The 25,104-nt window shown below is 36.7% G+C and overlaps 1 protein-coding gene across 8 annotated transcripts in view; it reads right to left on the minus strand.

Annotated features, from left to right (window-relative positions):
* The window catches only part of LOC137250808 (uncharacterized), a 109,674-nt gene extending 92,700 nt beyond the window's left edge, over positions 1-16,974 (minus strand). For 2 of the 8 annotated variants that reach the window (XM_067784350.1, XM_067784347.1), the window contains exon 1: positions 16,799-16,958. The gene's annotated coding sequence lies outside the window, so the exon portion shown is untranslated. Of the gene's footprint in view, positions 1-8,822; positions 9,358-16,798 lie in introns of those variants that run through there. The other 6 variants (XM_067784349.1, XM_067784351.1, XM_067784352.1 and 3 more) reach the window with 5 other exon arrangements.
* Between the last annotated feature and the right edge of the window lie 8,130 nt (positions 16,975-25,104).

Below are 25,104 nucleotides of genomic sequence, written 5' to 3' on the forward strand. Positions count from 1 at the left end.
CAGTGCAGTCATCAACTTTAACAATTGAACTATGTTCTGCAAGATGGCTTAATTTGTAAATAATAATGATCCCGATTTGCCTAATCAAAGCGAAATTTTTTTAAAGGAAGAACACACAGACATACGGCAGAGTTTGAAAGAACCAACAGGGCGACAATATTTCCCGAAAAGAAAACGCCGTAACTTAAAGCCTTTGATAAAACCACTGTAATGCAATCACCAGCATGTCAATTATACGTCTTGTGCAAAATTTTACAACCCTACCTTCATATTTTAAACTTTTACTGTAGTATAGCAATTATAATTGTTCAAGCTTGATCGCCTCTATTTTCACTAGCTTTAAATATAAACCACAAAACAAAAAACACATGGCCTGAATCTACTAACTGCATTACCACTCTCTTTCATCGATACGTTTAACAGTATTGTTTTTAGCAGCTCTTTCGTGAATTTCCGGCAATAAATTGAAAATTAAATGACGCTTTGCAAAAATGTATGTACAATAGTGTGCGCCTTATTTGCATGAAGGGGGTTTTGATTACAATGGCACACAAAAAATATAAACTGGTGTGTTCATTCGACCACGTCCATATATCCTCAAGTACCTCGCCATTTTGAGTCCAAAAATTACGTCTGCTAAGTGGTAGCTTACAATAGTGTCTTTTAAAAGAATCGAATATGAATTAACTTCATTGACATAAACTCACTTTACAAAAGCCACAAATTCGCCCAAATTTTATTTCCAAATATCAATTGCCTATTGCCATACATTTCTAATATAAAATTTTCATTTAAGTAATTTTTTGATAAAGGAAATAAATACTATAGCGAATTTTGGGGAAATTCCCGATTATTTTGCATCTTCTGTTAACATCCGAATCTCTGAACTGTCGAATAAATATCTCAAATATTCATATTTTTGGGAGTAGTACTTCCCAATTACAATTATCACGTACTTCACTAAAGCATGTAAAATCAAACTGACTATAACTCATTAAAATTTAAGAATGAATAATATAAAATAAATAAAATCAAAAATAAAAATAAAGAAAAGAATGGAGAGGAAAACAAACGGAAGTTAAAGAAAGAAAAGGAAAGACAAATGAAGGAGAGAAGAAATTAAAGGAAAGAAAAGAAGATGAAAGGAAGTGAAAGAAGGCAAAGGAAAGCAGAGATGCATTGCTGTCCGTGAAACTCAACCGCTGTGCGAACTATAGTGTTTATGCAATAGTTAAAAATTGTATTGTACATACCAGTGGCGTAGATAAGGGGGAAATCAAGGGGTTCAATCTCCCATGGAAAATTGAAAATATAATTATTGAAAATGTTTAGTAATACATAACCATGTATGCATTCATTTCTCGAACTGCCATTAACCTTCTTGCTGTATTAAATCATTTATATCACTCTAAAATTAGAAAGAAAAAATCGTTTCATGATAGTTATGAATTTCTTGCACACACCTAAAAGAAAAGCCAATTTGGAAAACACTATTGAAGAATCTCACGACACACCAGGAACGAAATCTTTAAAAGCATTGAACCTGACTCGATGGGTTTCGAAATATGAGACCGGCAACGATTTTTATGATTTTTTTCTTTTCGTTTACGAAACTCTAAATGAAATGAGAACCTCGGAAAAAGACGCAAAACATTTTAAAAACGCCATGGATTTTGAGTTTTTAATATGTTTACATATTATTAATGTAATTTTTCAACTTTCGTTGCCTTTGCGTCGCGAATTGCAAAAGTTAAATTTAGATTTGGTTCAAGCCATGGATCTCGCCAAAAATATGCGCGAGGAAGTAAAAAAGATTTGTGCTAAAAGAAGACGCTTTTTCTGAAATTTACGAAGCTTCGAAAAATTGCTGAAACTCTTCACATTGAGATTAAACACAAAACAATAGCGCGTAGACACAAAAAAAGGGCAAATCCTGAAGTTCAAAGTACAAAAGATTATTTTCATGTAACAGTATTCAATCCTTTCCTAGATTCTTGCATCATGGATCTTAGAGAAAGATTAACTAAACATGGAAATATACCAAAAGGATTTTCCGCTCTTTTCAATCATGATTTGAATGAAATCGAAAAAAAAGTAGCTGATAAATTCATCAAGACAGTCGAGTTTTATCAGGAATTTCTCACTGTAAACTCTTTGGATGTGCTTGATCATTGTCCAGAAGAAAAATTTTTGAATATCAACGTATTGCTGAGGATACTAGCCACTTTACCGGTATCGACATCAACCGCGGAACGCACTTTCTCAAGTTTGAAACGGATAAAGACGATTCTGAGAAACATGACAAAAGAAGTAAGTAATTTTATTTGCTTTAGGATATATGAATTAATTTAAAATAAATTTTTACCTAATTTTTTTATTGTAGAACCGCTTGAATGGACTGACTGCTCTGGCTATTCATTATGACATTGATTTCTTTCTTTAATTATTGAAAGATTTTTTCTCATGCCCTCACCCAATTTTTTGTTTGTTTTTATACAATATAATAAGTGATTATCATGATTATAAAAAAGAACCAATCAAAATAACTTAAAAGTAAAAAAAGAATTGTCAAATTAAAATCCCCCCCCCCCCCTCCCCCCCATAACAAAAAGCTATCTACACCACTCGTACATACCAACACGCAAGTTAAATTTTTGCTTCCTCTTTACCCACTTTTATATACATATGTACATTAGTCAAATTATTTAACACTTTTCCGTAATTGGCAACTCTATGGCATTGCTTATTATTTTTCCTTAAATCATTAACGCGCACATATGTATGTTTTGACATTAATTTATCTATATATCACTGAAACATCTTACACAAGACACTTGGAATTCAATAAAGAAAATGATATAAAATAAATATGTAAATATTCAAACATGACATGCAACGAACTTCATTCAATTAGGAAGCTTTTGCCAGCAAAGTGCAAAAACCTTCATAGACTTTAATTCATTAAATAGCCATCATTGTAAAAAAGATAGCCTAGCCAGAAATCGAATCTGGATGGTGCGTTTTCAATTTCTTATAGAAGCGATAACGGTTTGTTATAGATGAGTTATTACTTTGTTATCGGGGATATGACTGTTTTATAGAGCTCTTATCGACGAGTTATCGGTATGTTGTTGGTATGTTATAGACAAGGTATAGACAAATTATCGAATCGTTATAGTAGTACTGTAAGCTTGCCATCGCTAACAAAGGTTATGGATAAGTCATCGATTTTTATCGACGTTTATGGGTTTGTTATCGAAAAGTAATCGATAATTTATAGAAAGTGTATAGAATGTTTTCAAAAAACAATCGATTTATTATCGAAAATTTATCGTTTTAGTTAGCGGTGTGTTATCGACATGTTACCGACAAGTTAACAATTTCTCATCTTTATGTTTTCGTTATGGTAATGCATAGTGTAACGAATATTAGTGACACTAAGTGATACTCACATCACTAGTCTGATGCTAAGTAAATAAAGCCACAGTCACTTGTATCTACATAAACGAATCAATCATTATGTCTACACATATGTTCGTCCACGCGGCGGAGAAGCAACGCACAACCCCATGCATATATCTGAGATACTCCCGAAAGTATGCAATAATTATGCAAGTATCACTCACCAGTTATAGCTGAGAAATTTATAACTGATAACTAACTAGTAAATTCTGGAAATAGAAGCGCATAAAATATGTCGGCGAGGAAACCGGACGGTATAAAAGCGGCAACAGTTGAGGCACGCTATCTGTCTAGCAATAGAAGTGCTATTTTGAAAGTAGTCTAATAAAGACCATTTTGCATTATCGAATATTGGAGTTATTTATTCAACAGTTTAGTGATTCGAACGTTAGCAGAATGTTGCAAATAAGCGGAATTGCAGTAAATTCGTTACAATAGTTATAGATTTAGGAAGAAAAAAACATCGAATTTTTAGCGAAAAGCTACCGATTCGTTATAGGGGTGCTACCAATTTAATGCTGTGTTATCGATTTGTTAACGATGACAGGTTTTCTTGTTATGGAACAGATAAAACTTCAATATAAAATGTATGACACATTTATAACCCGCCGATTACAAGACGTTAAGAAATCAATAAGAAGCCAATGATTCGGAGATTAAAAGCTGATAGCAACCTGATAAATCGACAATAATTGCGCTTTTGATAAGAAGGCGAGAGTAAAGTAATAAATTGTCTGTATCAGTTTTAACCGGTAAGAAGCCGACAAAGTTCTTCTCAAATAGCCCGCAGTTATTTGTTTCTAGTAAAGTTATCTCTGTTGTGGTTTAAATTCAACCCGTCGGCGAGCTCTAATTTATTAAAAAACATTAGCTTCCTAGACCTAAACTCGTATTTTTACCCATCGAACTTCACGAGTACTTGGTACTCACGCCTTTTTTTGTTTTTGTTACGTTCTGCTTTTTTTCGTCTTTTCAACTACTTTCCAGAGATCAGGAAATCATTGTAAAGTTTCTAGCGCTTATATATATATTTGGAATTATTTACCAATAACTTGTTCGGCTTTATACGGTCGATTTTGGACCCGACACATAAATAACCCTTCCAACGAAAGGACGAATCGCAATAATTCTCACGAGAGCTTTCTTTTCTGATGACAATCAAAGCAAACATATTAAGGATTATGGTGCGAAAGAGACTTATTCGCTGCCTAGCCCGGAAGAAAAATTTCAAAAATCATTGCGAATTTCGGGAGACCTAAAACTTCTATTTCGATAGATGAAAAATTAAAACTGCATACTCAAAAAGATTCAGAGAACTCTAAATAAAAAGTTCGAAATTTTCGCGAATTTTGGAATGTTTGTGGAACTCTTTTAAGATTGGTTTGGATTGGCATATTTTCAGTTACCGTGTTCATAGAAGTCTTTTTTAAATTATTTGAACAACAAAAGAAGAACTTAATTGACGAGATTTGATAAAAATTATCACAATTTTCATGTCCGCTGAGGTTTTTGTTAATTTATGTATGTGCACTTTCTCTATTCATATAATGGGAAATCTACGGTCTAAAGGGCCAATTAATGGTGACTTATAACCATAACTAGATAAAACAGCTGATCGAACCTATTTTATGGAAATCAATGTAATGTATTAATGGTGCAATACCATAACGCTAACGCCATAACCATGCCATAGCCAACCAATTGGTTTTTATGATTTTAGTAATCGTGGATTGCCCATATTGCTTTTTTAAATGTATGAAAACATTTATTTGAAGCAATTTTTTAATTTTTTATAATTTATTTAATAATTATTATAATAATTATTTAATAATGGCATAGGCACATTGCATACTTCGTATGAAACCGCCGTACCAAGCATAGCTTTAACACATAATTGCATACGAAGTAGGCAATGTGTAAAAGATTAAAATATGCAAAAAGAAGGCAATTGGGAAAAACTTTACAACAACTAAGGCATGACGTAGCTGAATGCGTTTATAACCATTTCAACTATCGTAGGAGTGCGAGATCGACTCCCACTCCCGGGAGAAAAGGCTTTGAAGAGATTTACAAGGTATAATCGAAACAGCTGTCGCCTTGTCCGTCCTGATGTCACGTTGTTTAAATTTTTCCCAAATTATTAAAAAAATTGGTTTTTGGTTTCTCGCCATATCCATAACCTAAAAATATTTGAGTTGGTGAATTTAATAACTTTTTGTAGATTTTATTTATTGTTTTGGATACGTTATGACTAAGAGACTTATTTTTTGTGGAATATGTTTGTAATTTTTTGCGTTTTCTTAATTTTTATGACTTTCACGATTTTTAGGTTAAGGTACCATTAATCGATCACATTGGAGATGGTTATGGATATGGGTATGGTTACGACTACGGCGTTAGGGTTAAGGAAGTTTAATTAGCCCTTAAAATTATGCTTGTAGTTAACGTTTTACAAACCATGTGTTTACAATTGTAAGCTTTTAGTAGATTACGGTTAAAAGGTGGCACGCAGTGGTTCAATTTCATATTTTAATATGCTGAGTCTTCCTATGACAATCTGAGCGTGGATCCTTAACCGTTCCCAATCGGGTGCAACACTTGGTTCTGATATCGGCATTTATATACATATTATCGATTTTGGGTATAAGAGAAATCTTAACTTTTACTCCTGTGCGACACCCTTTTACCTTCTTCAGTCGGGTACAAAGTGCATGTGTTATTTTTGACATAGGAATTACCGTAGGAAGGGATGACACTGGACATATCATTTATTTGATTTAAAAGGACCACCCTAATGTGCATACATATATGGGAGTAGCTATAATTGCTATAACCTTAGAAACAATAATGAACAAACGTACCGTAATCTTACTAGAAGCTTACAATAGGTAACACAAGGTTCAATATCGCCAACTAAAGTATTATAGGTTTTGAGTATTAAAAATCAAAAGCCTTCATAGTAGAGGCTTACGCCGATCACTTTATCGGCGGCGGCGACGTAGGCACTGTTACGTAGGCATTCTTACTTTAAAAAGCTTAATTTTTCTATTTAAAAAAGGTTTTGTTTGTATATACATATTTAAAAAAAATCAACGTTTTGGCCATTTCGGAAAGATCCGGGGTTTTTGCCTCAAAGTCTCGTGGATCGTTCCAAAAATTTCCGGAGTGGCTCCTTGCGGAGAGACTGTTCTTCGTTCATTTACTCCAGGGAGCCTTCGAACCTAACCCCGGTCTAAGGGACTGGTACTGCTGCGTCTGCCGAAAAAATGCAAGTACTTAAAATGGTCACACTTTTTTCTGTATGTCTCGTGCAAAGTGCAGTTTCACCAAAGGAGATGTTCTGGGCAAACTCCTAATGCTCGTTGTCAACACGATTTCTTTACATCATTTGTGGCTCCTTGCTGGTCACGCACAAAAGCGACTTACGGTTGCTATTTATGGCCTTTCAATACTCATGACTCTCGTGGCACAGTTTTAACGATTAGCACCAACGCTGGCCTAATGATGAACGCGCCAAACTGTTTTTTCGGCTGTTTTAAGAATTTTAAATCCCGATGTGTGAACAGTAGCAATCCTGTCTACCACCAGTAGCTACCACGCCTCCTGGCCCTCATACCACATGCCATCACAGAAGCTATAGGACTATGACTTCGAACTCATACCTTCGCCGACGTCACTTTCCTAGAAACTCTAGGTGTAGCTCCGAAGACTTTGTAACGATTTTTTTTTCGCGCTATGCACCTTGAAACGTTAGGGAGTAACTATTCGGCCAAGGATGCCGCCCCCGAAATCATAAGCAGTCATTGCGTAACTCATGAGTTAAAATATTATAATCCTAAATAATTTAAATTTTACACCATGGATAAATTTTTTTAAATGCAGACCAAAATTTGCAGATGTTTGCGTTCGAAACATTGATTTCAATAGCCTTCGTTAAACCAAAACCTTATTTTAGAATGAAAGTCGATCGATTTTAAGTTGAAAGAAGGTAAAGTTATATGCCCAGTTCAAACTGTTGTTTTCCGGCCTTTTGATAGAAGAATTCATTATGAATAACCGCGCAGCATCAGTTTTTAGACTAGTTCGACTATCCCCTACGTTAGGGTAGTAGAACACCACTTTTGCTTCACCATTTTGAGTGTTCTTGTGAGAGACAAAGCCTCATCTGGTAAATATATTGTGGCGAATGTTGACATCACTAGATCACTAGGCGGTTAGTAAATAATCGCGCCAACAAAACACAGCAAGCAGCGACACTTATGTAGAAGGCAATGAAGAGATATCTCACACACGTAGACGTAGTCATCAGCCGAAGTAGTTACTCACACATACACACGCATATGGCTATCAGAAAAGCATCAACTACTAATATACATGTATATATGTAGCTGTTAACCAAGCATGAGATACAAATGTTCTCGAACTGTTCGCGAAATGACTAGACCTTAGGAGAAATAGGTGAACGGGAAAACAGAGAGTATGAAAGCAGCGCAAGCTGAGGAATCAGTAATCAGTTTCATTTAAACACGCTATTAGTTGCGAAGTGAAGTATAATTGTACTACTCCCAAAGTAGGCTAATAAAGCCCATTTTGCAATACAGAATATTGTAGTTATTTATTCGACAGTTCCGCGATTCGAACGTTAGCAGAAGGTTTCAAATAAGCGGAATTTCCCAAAATTCTTTACAATATATACCTACGTATTCGTATATGTAACAGGAGCCGTAACGTGTAGGTGATATTTAAAATTGGTTGATAGGCTAGAATCAATGTGATTCACTCCAAGTGACTAGTTGGGATAGGGTCGCCAACTTTAGGAAATGGCAAACCGGGAGACTGGGGTGTTGTTGAATGATGAAGTGTTAAAATCAAAATTAACATTTCAGACGCTATTTTAAAGTTTCGCAAATAAACAACAGATTTTTTAATATAGGGCCAAGTGATTTTTCTAACCCTTCTCATACGTACATATGTATAACTTCAACTTAAGTTTGAGGTGGCGTTTAAGCCCCTGGAACCTATTTTTTTTAATTAGTTAATTAGAAACTTTCCAACCTAAGCGTACAGAATTTAAATAAACAAATATAACCAATTATGGCCTTAAAACAACTTCCGTCTTTGAATTTTTATTTTTAAGCAATTATATTTTTTCAAACCTGCGGATGTGAAACTCGCAAAGCGTTCAAACCTTGCAGACTTTTATCAAGATTAATTTTTTTTAAGAATTTTCCATAGTAACGATGCGCCGTAAAAAATTATGATAAACTGTATGCTTTTCTTCTTCATTTGTATTATTGTTTTTGTTTGTTTATTGCAAACTCATCAACATTTATAGTTAACAGCAATTTGTAGGTACTCACCTCAGAAAAACAAACAGCAACTTTGCAAGCTCACACATGCTACACTACCTTGACCGATGTGCACAGACGCATATTTTAAATACACATTGTATATACATACATACATCCATATGTAAACAACAAAGTGCAGCAAAACGTGAAAGTCGTCTACAATTTTCACCCACAAAACAATTCTGCTTTACAAAATTTTAAAACAAAAACTACAACTTCAAATAAATAATCAATTTTAGCTGCTCACTCTCTTTCTCAAGAAACAACTACAAAGCATTCAGTGCTCAATAAATTTTTCTTAATTTTTTACTTCTCAATCAATTTTTTCGCATCACTTTGGTATTCAATTGCAAAAATAACAAAAAAAAATCGAAGATTTTTAAAACAAAATGAATACCAAATAAAAAATATTTTGCAATCAATTTTTGTTTAAACTCGTTTTTCACCTCTTTACATTCGTTGTTGCTCTTGCCGTTCACTTACGAATTTAAATGCGAACTATTGAAGAGCTTGAATGAACTGCACACTTCGACTTTAGTTTTGTTACTAAAATTTTGAAGTTTCGTCGTTATGTTAGTTAGCTCTTGCAGTTTTGAACAGTTTGTCTTGTTGATGAAGTTGTCTTTTGCGCTCTTTGGAAAGTTTATTGAAAATTTAATTGAAGTCTTTATTTGAGTTTTTCAGCTCTTTAAAGCTGTTGGTAAGTTTGAAAAGCCAAAGTGAAGAAATTCAGTGTGTAGAACGAATTGAAGTTCGTTTTGTTGTTGTAGCGATAAGGACACTCTCCGTAGGCCTTGGGAAGTGTTATCGATGTTGATGGTCCTTTGCCGGATGCAGATCCGGTACGTTCCGGTACCAAGCCCGACCATCTCGGGAACGATTTGTTATGACCACATGCGATCTTCTAGGCCATAATAGCCTTCCTCCCCCTAGATCCATGAGGAGTTCGGGGTCGCCAGAGGATTCGCCACGGATAGGTGAGGTTGACAATTGGGTTTGGAGGAGCTATATATTGCGCTGGCAACCTGAAAGGGTTGCGCTACACAACCTCTTGAATCTATTTGGTATTTTGGTTGCCTTTTACGACAGGCAAACCCCCCAACCCGCTGGGGGTTAGTTCATTCTAAGTGTGTTGTTTAAATATCAAAAAGGCAGCAAATTTTGCAGTCGCAATTCTCAAAGTTTATACATCTATATCTATCTATCTTCTATAAATCTTATAAAATAAAGCCGCTAAATGCCATGCATGCACATAACTTCACACAGAATGCTCCGATTTTAAAACGGTTTTTTGCATTTGACAGCTTAGCTATGTGAGATGGTACAGTTAATATAATGTGAAGGTATATATTATAGGGGCGTGGCAAATTGCCAAAATGTAGTAAGAAATCATAAAATTTTTGTTTACACAGCTATAACTCATAAACGGATGGATGGATTTAAAAAATTCTACTTTTCAGTAAAACTCTGAAATATTTACCTTCGATCTGCATCAAAAAAATACTTGATTCCTTTCTTATATCAGCCAAATTGTTTAAACAAAAGTAACATTTTTATCAAAAAATGCGTATGTGTGTTCGTTCGCTGTGAACTGTCCGCGCTAATTGCTTTTGAGTGAGGCTTGATGCGACACATACATACGTACATATATAGCATTCGCTGCGTTATTTAACTTCGGGCGTAGGTTTATAGGTATGTATGGATGTACATCACTACATAGTATAAAACAAAGTCGCTTTTTCTGTCCCTATGTCCCTGTGAATGCTTAATGCGGCAGTTACCCACCGACGTGTGCCGTACGTACGGACGTTTGTCGTACGAAGCACGTTTGACCGAACTCTCAAGCCCGTAGGAATCAATGTCCCTGCAAAAATCGTTGGACCATGTGGTCCACTGGAGTACTTACCAAAAATACTGCAAAAATCTCGAGTACTCCATGCATGCATGTATGGAGTACTCGCTATGGACCAAGCGAGTGCTCCAAAATTAACCACAATTCATACAAAAAATATGGTCCAATTAACATTGCGATATCCTAGGACCGGACCATATACTCCAGCTCCGCATTACATCAGAGTAATCCATGGAGTACCCACAGTTCAATAAACATCGTGTAGTGATTACACTCGTTAAAAACGAGCAATGATCGGCTTACAACATGTTCGTGTAGAAACATGAGTTGGTCCATCGCTGCATTACAGTGGAGTAGAATGGTAAGTACTCCAGTGGACCACATGGTCCAACGCTTTTTGCGGGGGCGAAGCCGAAATAAAGACATGAATTACCCTGCAAAAATCGTTGGATCATGTGGTCCACTGGAGTACTTACCATTGTACTCCATTGTAATGCAGCAATGGACCAACTCATATTTCTACACGTACATATTGTAAGCCGATCATTGCTCGTTTTTAACGGTTGTAATCACTACACGATGTTTATTGGACTGTGGGTACTCCATGGATTACTCTGATGTAATGCGGAGCTGGAGTATATGGTCGGAGTTAGACGGAAAAAGTTTATTAAAATGTATGGAGATAGACCAAATTTAGGGCAGAACAACGTCTGACGGGTCTGCTAGTCTATATATATAAAAAGAAGTGTACATTTTGGTCACTCCATAACTCGAGAACGGATAGAAAGATTGCCATGAAATTTTTAGGATAACTTAATAGGAACCCGGAGAGTGTTTGTTTTTTTTCGGGAAGTGGACCAGGGACCGATTTATTCTAAACTGTCGTATATATGGCTCGATTTGCCTGAAATTTGGTATGTAGGTAGCGTTATATCTAGAATAAAATGTCGGATAATTTTTCTTCCGGGAAGTGGACCAGGATACATATTGGGACTAGGGTCTCGAGAAATAGGACAAAAAGTGGACCCGGGCGCCCCTAGAATGTGTTTATACAATATGGATATCAAATGATAGTTGCTGATGAGTGCTTTAGTACAGGGTAGTTTTCATACCTATTGGTTACTAAGGTCCCGAGATATAGGCCAACACGTGGACCCGGGCACCCCCAGAATGTGTTTATACAATATGGATATCAAAAGAAAACTGTTGATGAGTGCTTTAGTACAGGGTAGTTTTCATACTTATCGGTGACTAGGGTCTCGAGATATAGGCCAGAACGTGGACCCGGGCACCCCTAGAATATGTTTATACAATATGGATATCAAATGAAAGCTGTTGATGAGTGCTTTTGTACAGGGTAGTTTTCATACCTATTGGTGACTAAGGTCTCGAGATATAGGTCAAAACGTGGACCCGGGCACCCCTAGAATGTGTGTGTATTTTGGATGTCAAATGAAAGCTGTTGCTGAGAGCTTTTAAGTAATTTTCATTGTGATATTCGATTTAGTCGCATCATCCTGGCAAAACTGATAAATATGCATGCGAAGCCGAAATAAAGACATGAATTAATAATACCTACATACCTATTTACAGACGTCCTATTCGATTTGCCTGAATTTGGTATATAAATTTGCCTATATTAGTATTTCCGATGCTTTTTTCCGGGAAGTAGACCAGAGACGGACTGGGATTAGGACTGGGACTGAGACTGAGACTCGGAGTGAGACTGGGACTGAGACTCGGAATGGGACTGGAACAAAATACATACCACCCTCTGGGACTGGCAATAAGATATGAAGAAGAATGAGAAAAACTTGAGAGAACAGAAAAGAGAGAAGGAGACTGAGAAAGAGATAGAATGAGACGAAGATGGAGATAGATGAAGCGAAAAATACGTAGGGAGGAGTGAATACAAAGATTAGGAAAAAGTGTAGAGGGGCGAGGGAGAGTTAGACGGAAAAAGCTTATTAAAATGTATGCAGATATACAAATTTAGGGCAGAACAACGTCTGCCGGGTCTGCTAGTACCATTATAAATCCAAAAACTGTTCATGATTAGTTCGATTTTCCAGTATCGAAAATAGAAATTCCGGCTTTCGCAAACTCCAATATCATCATTATACTTCGCAATCACTGACTCCAACTGAGTGCACTTAGGGAGATCAAGTCTTCCTCCACCTGTCTCTTCCAACAACCCCCTGTGGGTTAGGGGTAGTAGAATATGCCCACGGCAGGCATGCCAGTCGTAAAACGCGACCATAATCCACAAAGGGGTGTAATGCTGGTTTTCTAATTAAATTTGTTTATTTTGATCTTCGGATTTTCATACTCCAAGCCGACAGTGTACCTCTGTAGCAAATTGCCGTCATCGTATTAGTGACGAAAAGGGATTGTACTGATGGTTTAATTGGTTTGTGGTTGATCTTCGGATCTTCACACTCCAAACCTATCAGTGCACCCTAAAACCGTAACGAATGTACGTCATCTTATTAGTGACGATAAGGCTAACCAATCCTGAGTGGCTTTGCTCGAAAGGGAGCAGGGTGGACACTTGTATCACCCTGTGGGACCCCAAGCATGGTCCTTATAAAAAGTGCCACCGCGGGAGCAGGAAAATAAGCCGGGTGATCTGAATTCTTCAGGTCTCACCTTCCTGTCCTGGGATGGCCCCCTTGTGGAGCATCGCGGTGGCTGTGGTTTCATATCGTAATTCTGGGACGGTAACCCAAAATACGTAGGATCGCTCCCGTGGAAGTTCGCTTCTTCGTTGGAGTTGACAGTGTTCTCTTCGGAGTAATGCTGTCGCTCCAGCCGCCGAATCAGACAAGAAAGTATTCTCTTCGGAGTAATACTGTCTTCTTTGGTGGGAGGTGGGCAAGAAAGTTTACTCATGTACTTCTCACATGGAGTAAGCTGCCCGAGTACCTGCTAATCTGCGCACAAGTAATTCAAAGACGCTTCTGCGGAACGTCAAAGAAAAGGTTGGTCACATCCCTAAATTGTGCACGTTGTTTAAAAAGGATGTATAACAGGATGATTAAAAAGCATGAATAACAGGAAGAAAAGTATGGTGGATATTCCAATAGCAAGTTTAGTAGAGTTGGATAAATGTAGCAAATAATGTTGAGAATAAGGTCGAAGATTGCATATAACTGAACTAGAAACGTTTAGCTGGTAGTTCAGTTGCAACAGGGTCCCTCGTCGTGGAAAATTATGGATAATTGTAAGGGTGGGTATATCCCACGCTTCTTTTTGAAATTTTTGGAAACTTCGTTGGACCTGCTATATGATCAGGTTTTCGTTTTAGTACCTGTGAATGATGAGATGTATCTCGAGTGCATTTGTACTTATAGATTACATTGGTAGTCATTCACGGCGACCGAGCGTATAACTGAGCGAACGTAGTACCTAGGACTAATGAGATGTATCTTAATGTGCAAGTGGTTTAGTAATATGATTAATGAAGATGTATCTTGCGAGTGTTTGTGTCGTAAGTACTTGTGAGCATCACTGTCTGTGTTTTTGGCAGAACAGATAGTTTTATTCACAAGGAATTATATGACGCTCTCACTTTTGGGAATATTTAAGTAGTTATTCATAAAGAAAGACATTTGCACTGATAGATTACATCGATATTTAGTTCATGGCGAATGTGCGTTGTGGATCATAAAATTTAAAAGGTTGTGTCACATCCCTAAATTGTGTTCCAAATTCGTGGTGCTTAGAAAGGGTTGCTCACAATGCCCCTAATACTTGTATTTAAGTTGTGGGACTGTAACATGTATCTGATCTTTACACACAGAACATGTTGCAGGCGAACTACTTGTGAGCAGAGAAGAACGTCCTATGATCTGGGATGTAGTTGCCTAACAACCGGATGCCATTAACCATAAAATGGCTGGAGCTTGATACACTCCTATCTTACCAAGGTAAGGACTTGTAATTGAATCGCCCGATTACAAGCAAATTGGTACGAAACGATTCGGCTACGAACTGTTGAGAGTAGATCCGTGTTTGACACGTGGAGTTAAGTATACAAAGACAGGTATTTGCGTTATAATTCACTCCGACAGTCTCTTCCAGCATAATAAACGTTACCTAGCCAGCGAAGGCTGCTCCATATTTGTTTGTATTAACATGTGCTCAACATTATACCTACTTCCATGCTCGTCGTCAGCATCAAGGACTGAACCATACATCTTTCATAGAACTTTTCTTTCGAACTCTCCACGGGCCATCTCATCATGTTTCGACACCCTCCATAAACCGAGCCATACATCATGACAAATATGATAAGACACTTATTAAGCGGCATATTTTTGCGCCGAGAGAGAACTTTCCTCTTCAATTGCCAACTGAGTCCAAATTTGCACTTGTTACAAAAGTTATTATCTGTTTGATTTTTAAATTGACTTTTTTTTGCTGTTCGAGCTGGTTGCCAGATGGACGAAGCCTAAAAAGTATACCCGCCAACAGTGACATAGCTGCTGACAGCAAGTCATTCGTTGTGACAACAATGTCATTGCGGTTTAACTCTGCTACTAGAATTATCTTCCCTAGCGTTTGATTGAGATAATCGCATCAAACGAAGTCACCTTAACTGAAGCGTCGTTTGGTTGGCTCGGAGAGCTCATTATAATCATTAAGGAGCATTTGATGTTGATATACATAATTTGGAAAAGCCACACTATCTTCGTAGGCAATTAAAATTCATAAAATATGTTTACAAGCGGTTGTTGTTATTGTTGTTGCGATAAGGACACTCCCTTCAGGTTTTGCGGAGTGTTACCGATTTTGATGGTTCTTTGCCGGATGCAGATCCGGTACGTTTCGATAACAAGCATGATTAAGATACTAGCCTCACCTCCTAGATTCATGAGGAACTTGAGGTCGCCAGAGACTCGACTGTTATAGAAACAAGATTCGCCATGGGTAGGTGAGGTTGACAATTGGCCTGAAGAAGCTATAAATTGAACTGACAACCCCTTGAAAGGTTTGAACTACACAGCCCCTTGAATCAATGAATTACGACAGGCAAACCTACCGCGGGTATATTCTCATATCCCTAACCCACTGAACGACGAGATCCTCGCCTTCTTTTTTAAACTGCGCGCTGAGTAGTCCGTCGTTTCCCCGCACCTTTTTGTTGAAGTTGCCAAGCATGGTTTTGATGTTATGGCGAAGTCAGTCATCGTATTTCTTATCCGGGTACTTCTTGGAACTGTATATTTTAAGCCTATTAACGCACAGGTCCAAGTGTGTGTTGTTAGCGTGATGGCCAACTACAGCGATATACTGTATTCAACCAAAATAGTTTAGAGAAAGTTCGTGAAAATAGGGTCGCCTCTCGAGAGTGGTTTGAAAAACAATCCCAATCTATTTCTGCCATAAAACACTCAACGAAAATGATTTACCTTGCAGTTGCCGCAAAGCGTCGCGATCCCATATAACCGCCACCAAAACACCTTATCGTGCTGCAATTTTACTGCAGTTTGTCATGGAATCTCCACTTATTGCCGACAAAAAAAATCTGAAACATAATGGAAATTGGGCTACTATAATCATGCACGCTAGCATTGTGTACCATACTGATCCATAAGGCACAAGAGTGAGCAAACTAAAAATGCAACGATTTCAATGAAACTTTTTGCATTGTTCGCTATCCTGAAAAGTCAACAAGCGAAATTTGGTAGATATCGAACAATACACACGCCCATAAAATTAAGAATTCTTAACAAAATTAAGAATTCTGTAACCCCAGCGGGTTAGGGGGTCAGAATATACCCGGGGCAGGTATGCCTGTCGTAAGAGGCGACTAAAATACCAGATTCAAGGGCCTGTGTAGCGCAACCCTTCCCTGTCAACCTCACCTATCCGTGGCGAATCCTGTGGCGAGGGAGGCAAGGCCTGAAGGTTTAATGTGGCCATAATCGTTCCCGATATGTTCCGGCTAACACCTTAATGGTGCTGTGTTACCGGTGCGTGCCGGACCTGTAGCCGGCAAAGGACCATCACATAGATAAGACTCCCCAAAGCCTTCGGGGAGTAACCTTATCGCTACAACAACAACTACAACAACAATAATTCTGTAAACCTTATTGCTTTGCAAAAGAGCTACAGGTCAAATACTTACAGCGCCTTAGAACGTAATACTATAAAGCACAAAAAGTATAATTGTCGTCCCTCATCGCATATTCTTACTAAATTAAATTTTGGGTTACCCACTTGTGACAAACTCAAAAAATTGCAGTGGAGTTTGAAATTTTTGTATTATTGCTTTTTATCTTCCAATAAAAACTTAACACTTTTACCAAGTAACGGTTCTCATCACATGACCGATAGGTAAATAAAAGTAGTATGGTTGCCATGAATTGAAAATTTCGAAAAATAAATAAAAACTCATTTGGGATATTAACATACAGCACGAACGGCTGCTATAAAAGCCTTTCAGTGAAATGATTAAAAGGATGCAGTCCCCAGCGTTTGGCAAAGTTATTTAAAAAAAATTTATCAATGAGCTTTTTTCACCTTTGACCGCATCGCAGCATTGTGTGCCGTTCGAAACTGTCGTAAAACATATGCGATTATGTAGCTTTGACAATACGCAGGTTGAAAACTTTCTAGAGTTCATTGTATCAATCGGAAAAACTTTCTCCGTGTAAAAAACAGTTTAGCTTTGGTGAACAACATTTTTCGATGTTGGTATTTCAATGAGTGGAGAGAAATCTTGACTTATGGAACATCAAATTTTCGAATTGGTATGCTGTTATTTTACTTTCCTCCCTCTAGTTTATTGACTATTACTGCAACACTATAATGTTTCTGTGTTATATTTGTATTCACCACGATTCCAAGTTTTCCATCAATCTGCCAGAAGTTACATTTGTACATATATTTAATACTCCAATATTTGTTGTTCAGGCTAGGTACACTCACACACATTAGAGTGCCGATATATTGCTGTATAAATATTTTTGTTTTTTTATTCAATACTCGAAGGTACCCAAATATAAATTTTTTCGTCTAGTTGAGTGGTCGACAGCTAATATGCTAACAAAAATATCAGGAGAAGTGTCAGAAGATGTGTATAGACCTCGACAACAATAATACGAAGACGGAAAAGAAAAATTTTACCCCTGTCCTGAGATATTTTCAGTTGAAGTTGGCGATTTTCATGTGGTTGTTGTAATGTTTGCGCCCACCGTGGTGTGATGGTAGCGTGCTCCGCCTACCACACCAAAGATCCTGGACTCACGTCCCGGGCAAAGCAATATCAAAATTTTAGAAATAAGGGTTTTCAATTAGAATACAATTTTTCTAAGCGGGGTCGCCCCTAGGCAATGTTTGGCAAGCGCTCCGGGGTTATTTCTGCCATGAAAAGCTCTCAGTGAAAACTCATCTGCCTTGCAGATGCCGTTCGGAGTCGGCATAATACTGTTTTCACACAGAGGGATTATTGAATAATAAAGGCAGTTTTCTACATTAAGACACTTATTGAGCTCAAACTTCCCTACAAAATTCGAATCTATAATTATTTCATTAGTAGCTAATCGGATGCCTAATGAAGTCAAAAGCACAATGCGACTCTGTTGGCAGCGTTCCGCTTCTTAGTTTTTGGTGTGTTCAGTGTTTAAAAATGTCATTTGTCAAAGTAAATGTCATTGTCTGCATGGCGGAACGATACAAGGTGGACGCATCGAACAGCTGATTATAACCTTTTTTATTTGATTTGATACATCAACTACCGGCGCAGTACGATTTTGACATTTGTCCATCGAATTTACAAGTACATGTTATTTTTTTGTTTGTAGGTATGTCACCATGCTTCCACCTTATATCGTTCCGCCATGATTGTCTGTCATATAGCATTGTCATTTTATTCGCTTGACATTTCATCCTTCATACTAATTGAGCCGTTACTTCTGTGTGAAAGCAAAAAATTTACGATTTCTTTAGAAGGTGAAATGAGATCATTAAGTTTCTGCGTGAAAACAGTATTAAACATTGTTATGGTCCGCTTGGGATAGTCACCTTTGGAACGCACCTAGTGGCTAGTAATGGCAAAGAAAATGACCCATGGCAATTTTAATCGAAAATGGACACTAGAGGTCGCCACGGCCGCGAAAAATGATGATCGCTAAGAAAGAAACACGCTGCTTCCGGAAAAAGTTACTTTCCTTTTTTTGGTTCTACGTCTGGGACAATACCACCGTGCATAACTTAAGACATTACTTAAGTTGAATTTATTATAGCACAATATTTGGCTTACAACAGTTCAAATATTTTTATTTCGGGGTACAATACCACATCGAGCGGTTATTGATAAGATGCCTGCCAAGTGGAAAAATATGCAAATATTATAAACTATATTAACAACATTTGCAAATGATCGTGCAAATATAAAAATTCGCGTATGGAGGAACAAATTTATTGGCTGCTGCTAAAACGAACATCACAGTAATAACCAAACGATACCTTTGTGAAATTTAAATAATGTTATACACTTAGTATAATATCTCGGCTGCAAGATTCTAACAAAATTATAGCAAGTCAGGAAGGAATTTCATAGTATATGAAATATTAATGAAAAGCCGCAATGACATATATAACCCAAGAGAACGGTGGTAACCAGAACCATCAGGGCCGACTCGCATAGGCCGCTGCAACAGCCACCACCAGTACGGCTAGACGGAGCGCAACAACCACCAACAGTACCAACACAGCGCGCCCAAGACCGCGCGCCACGATACATAACCGGCAACAATACACAACCGGCAACGATGCATAACCGGCAACAACACATAACCGGCCACGATACATAACCGGCAACAACACATAACCGGCCACAATACATAACCGGCAACAACATCTACCAGTAACTACGCGACAGAGGTCCACGGTAAGGCCTCTTGCCGGCTAAGTATGTATCAGCCTACCGGGTGAGTCGCTGCCAAGTAGTAGAACACATACATGTATTATACACTTTAATATAAATTTTTTTTCCTCCCAATCAACCTAAACCTGGAAGAAGGGAGTTCAGCTTAGAAGTAGATTAATGGAAACATGAAATTTTAAAACATTTTATTGAAATATTCTTGGTACAAGAACCAATTAAGTTGAAATTATCCTAGATTTGTGGTTGCATACCCACAAAAAAAAAGAAGAACAAGTCATTGCCTCGTTTAATGTCGATTAATTAGACGTTATGTAAGACGTATTTTGTATCACTTATGTGCATTATGCATAAGGTTGTGTTCGAACGAATATTAAACCTTACTTATGTCTGTTAGCATCAGCGCAGTCTAATTTTGTATTATACTGAACTATTTTAATGGTACCATCCTTGCATAAGGTACGAATTTTTTTTTGTGGGTATGCAAATCAAATGTCCTTTCTATATTAATACGTACATATTTGTATGTTTGTATACCAAGGCGTGTCACTTTCATTGCCCGATTGCATAGTGTACAAGTACAAGTGTGTTGACTTATCTGTCAAGCATTCTGACAGGCACTCGCTGGATTCGGAATGACAGCGAATTCAAAATGGATACCATTACCGAGTGCGCCGAATGATTGAAAAATTGAAAATGTCGATACGATTGGTAGTCAAAAATGTTGTCGTTGAGACCAAAAATGCGACTCTAGACCTGAGATTTCCATCAGGTGAGCGAGGCTGTTTGTAGTTTTGACGTTTATCGCTTAGTGAACACACTTGTATAGGTACACTATGCCCGATTGTTGGCGCAAGCAGATCAACCTTAAATACTGATTCTTCCCATCAAATCTTGTAACGCTACGTTTAAACGTTCTGGTGGAGATACCGCTAGCGAAAGTAGAAAAATATTTTTTTTAGTAAGCAAGCGTTGCCGTGCCTATTTGTCAAAGTTTGTATGTAGGTATCGTGCCAAATGTATGCCCCTATTACCGTTTACAACTCAACTCTGGTTGGGTTGAAATTTCGCAATTTGGTATTACAGATTACAACTCAACCTGTCAAAAAAAAATTTCGGTTGAGTTGTCTAGTCTTAACAACTTTTTGTGGCATTACCGTTTACAACCTTGTGTTGGTGTAGTTGTCAAAGACGCCAAAATCTTACAACTGATTACTAGCAGTTATCTCATACAATTTTGCAGCTGTTTTGAAAAAATGTAACGTTTTGAAGACGGTTCACCACCTAATTTTTAACAAAAATTTTCAAAGTTGGTTTCAAAAGACGCGTTTCGACCTCCGATTTAAGAAGTCGAAAACATTCATTTCATGCAGAAAGGTGTTGGACCCACCCAGAGTTATTTTTACAAATCGCGGCCAAAGGCCGCCAACGCAGAAAGGTATTCTGTGCGCAAAAAACTATGGATCGGGCCTCATATTTCGGACCCTCGGGCCATTTTGTGGGTTTTTGTGAATATTTTTCGACAGAAATAAAATTTTTAATTTCCGCTTTCGAATCCTAAAAATGGAACGCGTCTTTTGATACCACCTTTGATAAGAGTTAGATGGTGCACGGGCTCATAAAACGTTACCAAAAAAAAGCAAAAAAATTAAAGCTGGTAGTTTAACCTTTTCTAATCAAACAATAATCAACAATTTTGGAGACATTTATAGAAAAACAACGTTTAAACGAAGGATTACATAGAATCACTTTTTGACTTTATGGAGCGACATTCCGAAGTTGGACGAGGCTGGCCGCAGTTCGGATGCAGCCAAAATAGGTGGAATTATGCGAACGTGAGTCCCATTGGTACTAATCACTAATCCTGGGAATCCTGTTTTAGAGTAAAATACAATTTTTGCTGTTTGGGTTTTAATCCACCTCACACAAACATGCTCCTCAATAATATCTTAAACCAGTCCAACACCAAAATCATTTCCACAGCATTTTTGATAGCTGCCATCAGCAAGGAATCTGAGTGTGGCGTATAATTTTAAAATAGGGGTACAGCCTTTCCTCGAAAGCGTTTGCGGAAATGGTCCTTAATTTTGTTTAGTGTTGAGCAAAAAGCTTCATTTCAAATCTTCAAACTTCATTTGAAGCTCATCATTTGTCACTTAAACATTTCTTACTTGCTGCTAGGAACTTCCAAGGGATTGGAATGATCACGCAAATGTTTTCCGTATTCGCAACATGTTAATCACCAACATTTTCGCCATTATAAAATAGATTTCATATTATATAATATCTTGTAATAACAAAATCACTTTTGCAAATGCTTAAATTTTCGCCACAAATTGATCAGCTGTTAAATTATCTGTCAAATCATCACTTTCTTAGGTTGGCAGCACCAATTCAACTTCAACTGAAATAAGTTGTAATTCGTAATACCAAACAGGAGTTGAGTTGTCTGAAAGTTGAGTTGTTTTAATTACAACCCAACTAAGTTGAGTTGTATACCGTAATAGGGGCATTAAAGCTGGCGGCTGGTAGAAACTAGTATGTCACCTTTTCTTCCTGCAAATAGGCGAAAGGGCGTATGAGCATTGCTGACCTTGATTTTCATTCGGGTGAGGTTACCAATGTAGCTCCATGTCGGTTTTAGCAAAGCAAATTTTATGAATAAATTTTTTCAGTTTAGCCTCATATGCGTCTCGGTATACATCCACACACACACTAGTATTTAGCGTTTATTTAATTTAGTAAACTGAATAAAACAAAAAGTTACATATTATGTATAAATAAGATCGAATATATACCTAAGCGTGTATCCGCATTTAAAACGGGATTGCATAATAGGTCGATAAAAATTTGATAATTTGAAAACATAAACTATGGCATTGAAGCTGGGTTTTTTTTTTTTGTAAATTGAGTTCTATGCAACTGATTTGCTTATCTACTTTTAGGCGCTGAGCAGTAGGTTCAACGAGCAAGATCATATAGCAAATTAATTGCACCCAAAAGGAAAAAATAAACATTATTTTATATTACCTATAATAAAACACGGTTTAAAATGGTAATAAAGGTTAGAAATAACAATGATAGAATTACAGAACAAAGTACAACATAATTAGCTCAAACATACCAAAAATAAAATAAACTGTAATAAAATCAAGTTTACTAAAATAATAGAGAGTAACCAATACCGGTTATAAAAATAATATAACAATTAAAATTAATCTAAATCCGATAAAATTGAATACAATTAAAATAAGTAAATACGTTGAATAAATAAATAAGAAAATAAAATATATAGCTGAACCAAAACAACAAAATAATAACCCTTAAGACTTTAAGTCTGAATACATTTATTATAGTAGTTTTTTTTCTTAAAGTCACCTTTTGGGTTGTAATAGCGTTAAAAGGTGTATGTAACTGTCAATACACGCGCAATTGATTAATTTTTCTTCCCTGATTTTGCTTAGGGTTTCTTTACAAACATTGTAAATAAGCCTTAGTATAGGCTTAGTTGTATTGCATTTATTGCCATGCCTACACGCATTTGTGGCAATCAAGTAGGATTATACTGGAACGTTGGTTGGACAAAATCAATATCAAAACAGTTAGTCAGTTAGCTAATGTCTCAGTTTACACCTTTTTTTGATTAAGTCTTTTATGATATAGAATCAAATTAACTGTCAAGGATGAGCAGCTTTTTTTTTTTGATGTTGATTTCAGAAGATTGACCATTCGCTAGTATTGATCTTTAGCCGTTTACCTAATACTGGTCTAATATCTATATATTAATACGCTAACAAAATTTCCATACAATCAATTGACAGGCTGTTTCGCATATTTAGCATACGTAAAATCATATAAAAGTTATATGAATCGATTCGTATTGATCAGCCGCAGTGCATAGGCCTATTTTTGGTAACAAATATTACTCTATTTGTTTATAATTAATAGAAAAAGTTTTTTGTAAATTCGAAAATCTGTGCAACTATCGAAATTGCCATCTGTAGGACGCATTATGTTCACAAACCCCACTGATTACATAGCTCCAAATTCTCAATTGTTGCGTTGTTTTTGTAAAGTTCTTCTTCGTTGCGAATGAGAAGCTTTGTCAACTCGGGCTCAGTTGTACATATTTATGTATGTTTGTTTAATGGTGTGTTCAGTTTATACTTATATTTAAGAATTCATGAGCTTAACACCGGCTTATAATAATTGAATTTCAATTATTATGTTTTTTCTAAGAGAAACTGAAAAGAAAGAAACATTTACTGGCATATTGCGATGGACCATTTTGAAAACCACCAACGTAATCATCATCAGGCAATTTTGTAATGTTATCAAAGGTTTCACCGGGATTCGAACCGTGAATCACATGGTGAAAATGCAGTAGCCTTTAACCACTAGGCCATCCTGCTGGTATTTGTTTTCATGCTTAATTCAGGTTTTCTCATTTCTACACTAACAACACAATTGAGACATTCTGTCTCTATATTGATTTGTGTGCCATGTAGATTTGTTTTTGTAAAGTTATTCTTCGTTGCGAATTAGAAGCTTTGTCAACTCGGGCTCAGTTGTACATATTTATGTATGTTTGTTTAATGGTGTGTTCAGTTTATACTTATATTTAAGAATTCATGAGCTTAACACCGGCTTATAATAATTGAATTTCAATTATTATGTTTTTTCTAAGAGAAACTGATAAGAAAGCAACATTTACTGGCATATTGCGATGGACTATTTCGAAAACCGCCAACGTAATCATCATCAGGCAATTTGTAATGTTATCAAAGGTTTCACCGGGATTCGAACCGTGAATGACATGGTGAAAATGCAGTAGCCTTTAACCACAAGGCCATCCTGCTGGTATTTGTTTTCATGCTTAATTCAGGTTTTCTCATTTGTACACTAACAACACAATTGAGACATTCTGTCTCTATATTGATTTGTGTGCCATGTAGATTTGTTTTTGTAAAGTTCTTCTTAGTTGCGAATGAGAAGCTTTGTCAACTCGGGCTCAGTTGTACATATTTATGTATGTTTGTTTAATGGTGTGTTCAGTTTATACTTATATTTAAGAATTCATGAGCTTAACACCGGCTTATAATATTTGAATTTCAATTATTATGTTTTTTCTAAGAGAAACTGAAAAGAAAGAAACATTTACTGGCATATTGCGATGGACCATTTCGAAAACCGCCAAGTTTATTATTATTTAAATGCAACTTGATTGAATCGGAAAATTTCATGTTGTATATTAAACGAAAAAAACGACCCAAAAACGTTTTCGATTTTAGGTCGAAATATTGCATAGGCCGTGTATTACTCTACTATCTATATATTAATACGCTAACAAAATTTCCATACAATCAATTGACAGGCTGTTTCGCATATTTAGCATACGTAATATCATATAAAAGTTATATGAATCGCTTCGTATTGATCAGGCGCAGTGCATGGGCCTATTTTTGTTAACAAATATTACTCTATTTGTTTATAATTAATAGAAAAAGTTTTTTGTAAATTCGAAAATCTGTGCAACTAGCGAAATT

Source organism: Eurosta solidaginis, chromosome 4, assembly GCF_040869045.1.
Source record: "Eurosta solidaginis isolate ZX-2024a chromosome 4, ASM4086904v1, whole genome shotgun sequence".
NCBI classification, from domain to species: domain Eukaryota; kingdom Metazoa; phylum Arthropoda; class Insecta; order Diptera; family Tephritidae; genus Eurosta; species Eurosta solidaginis.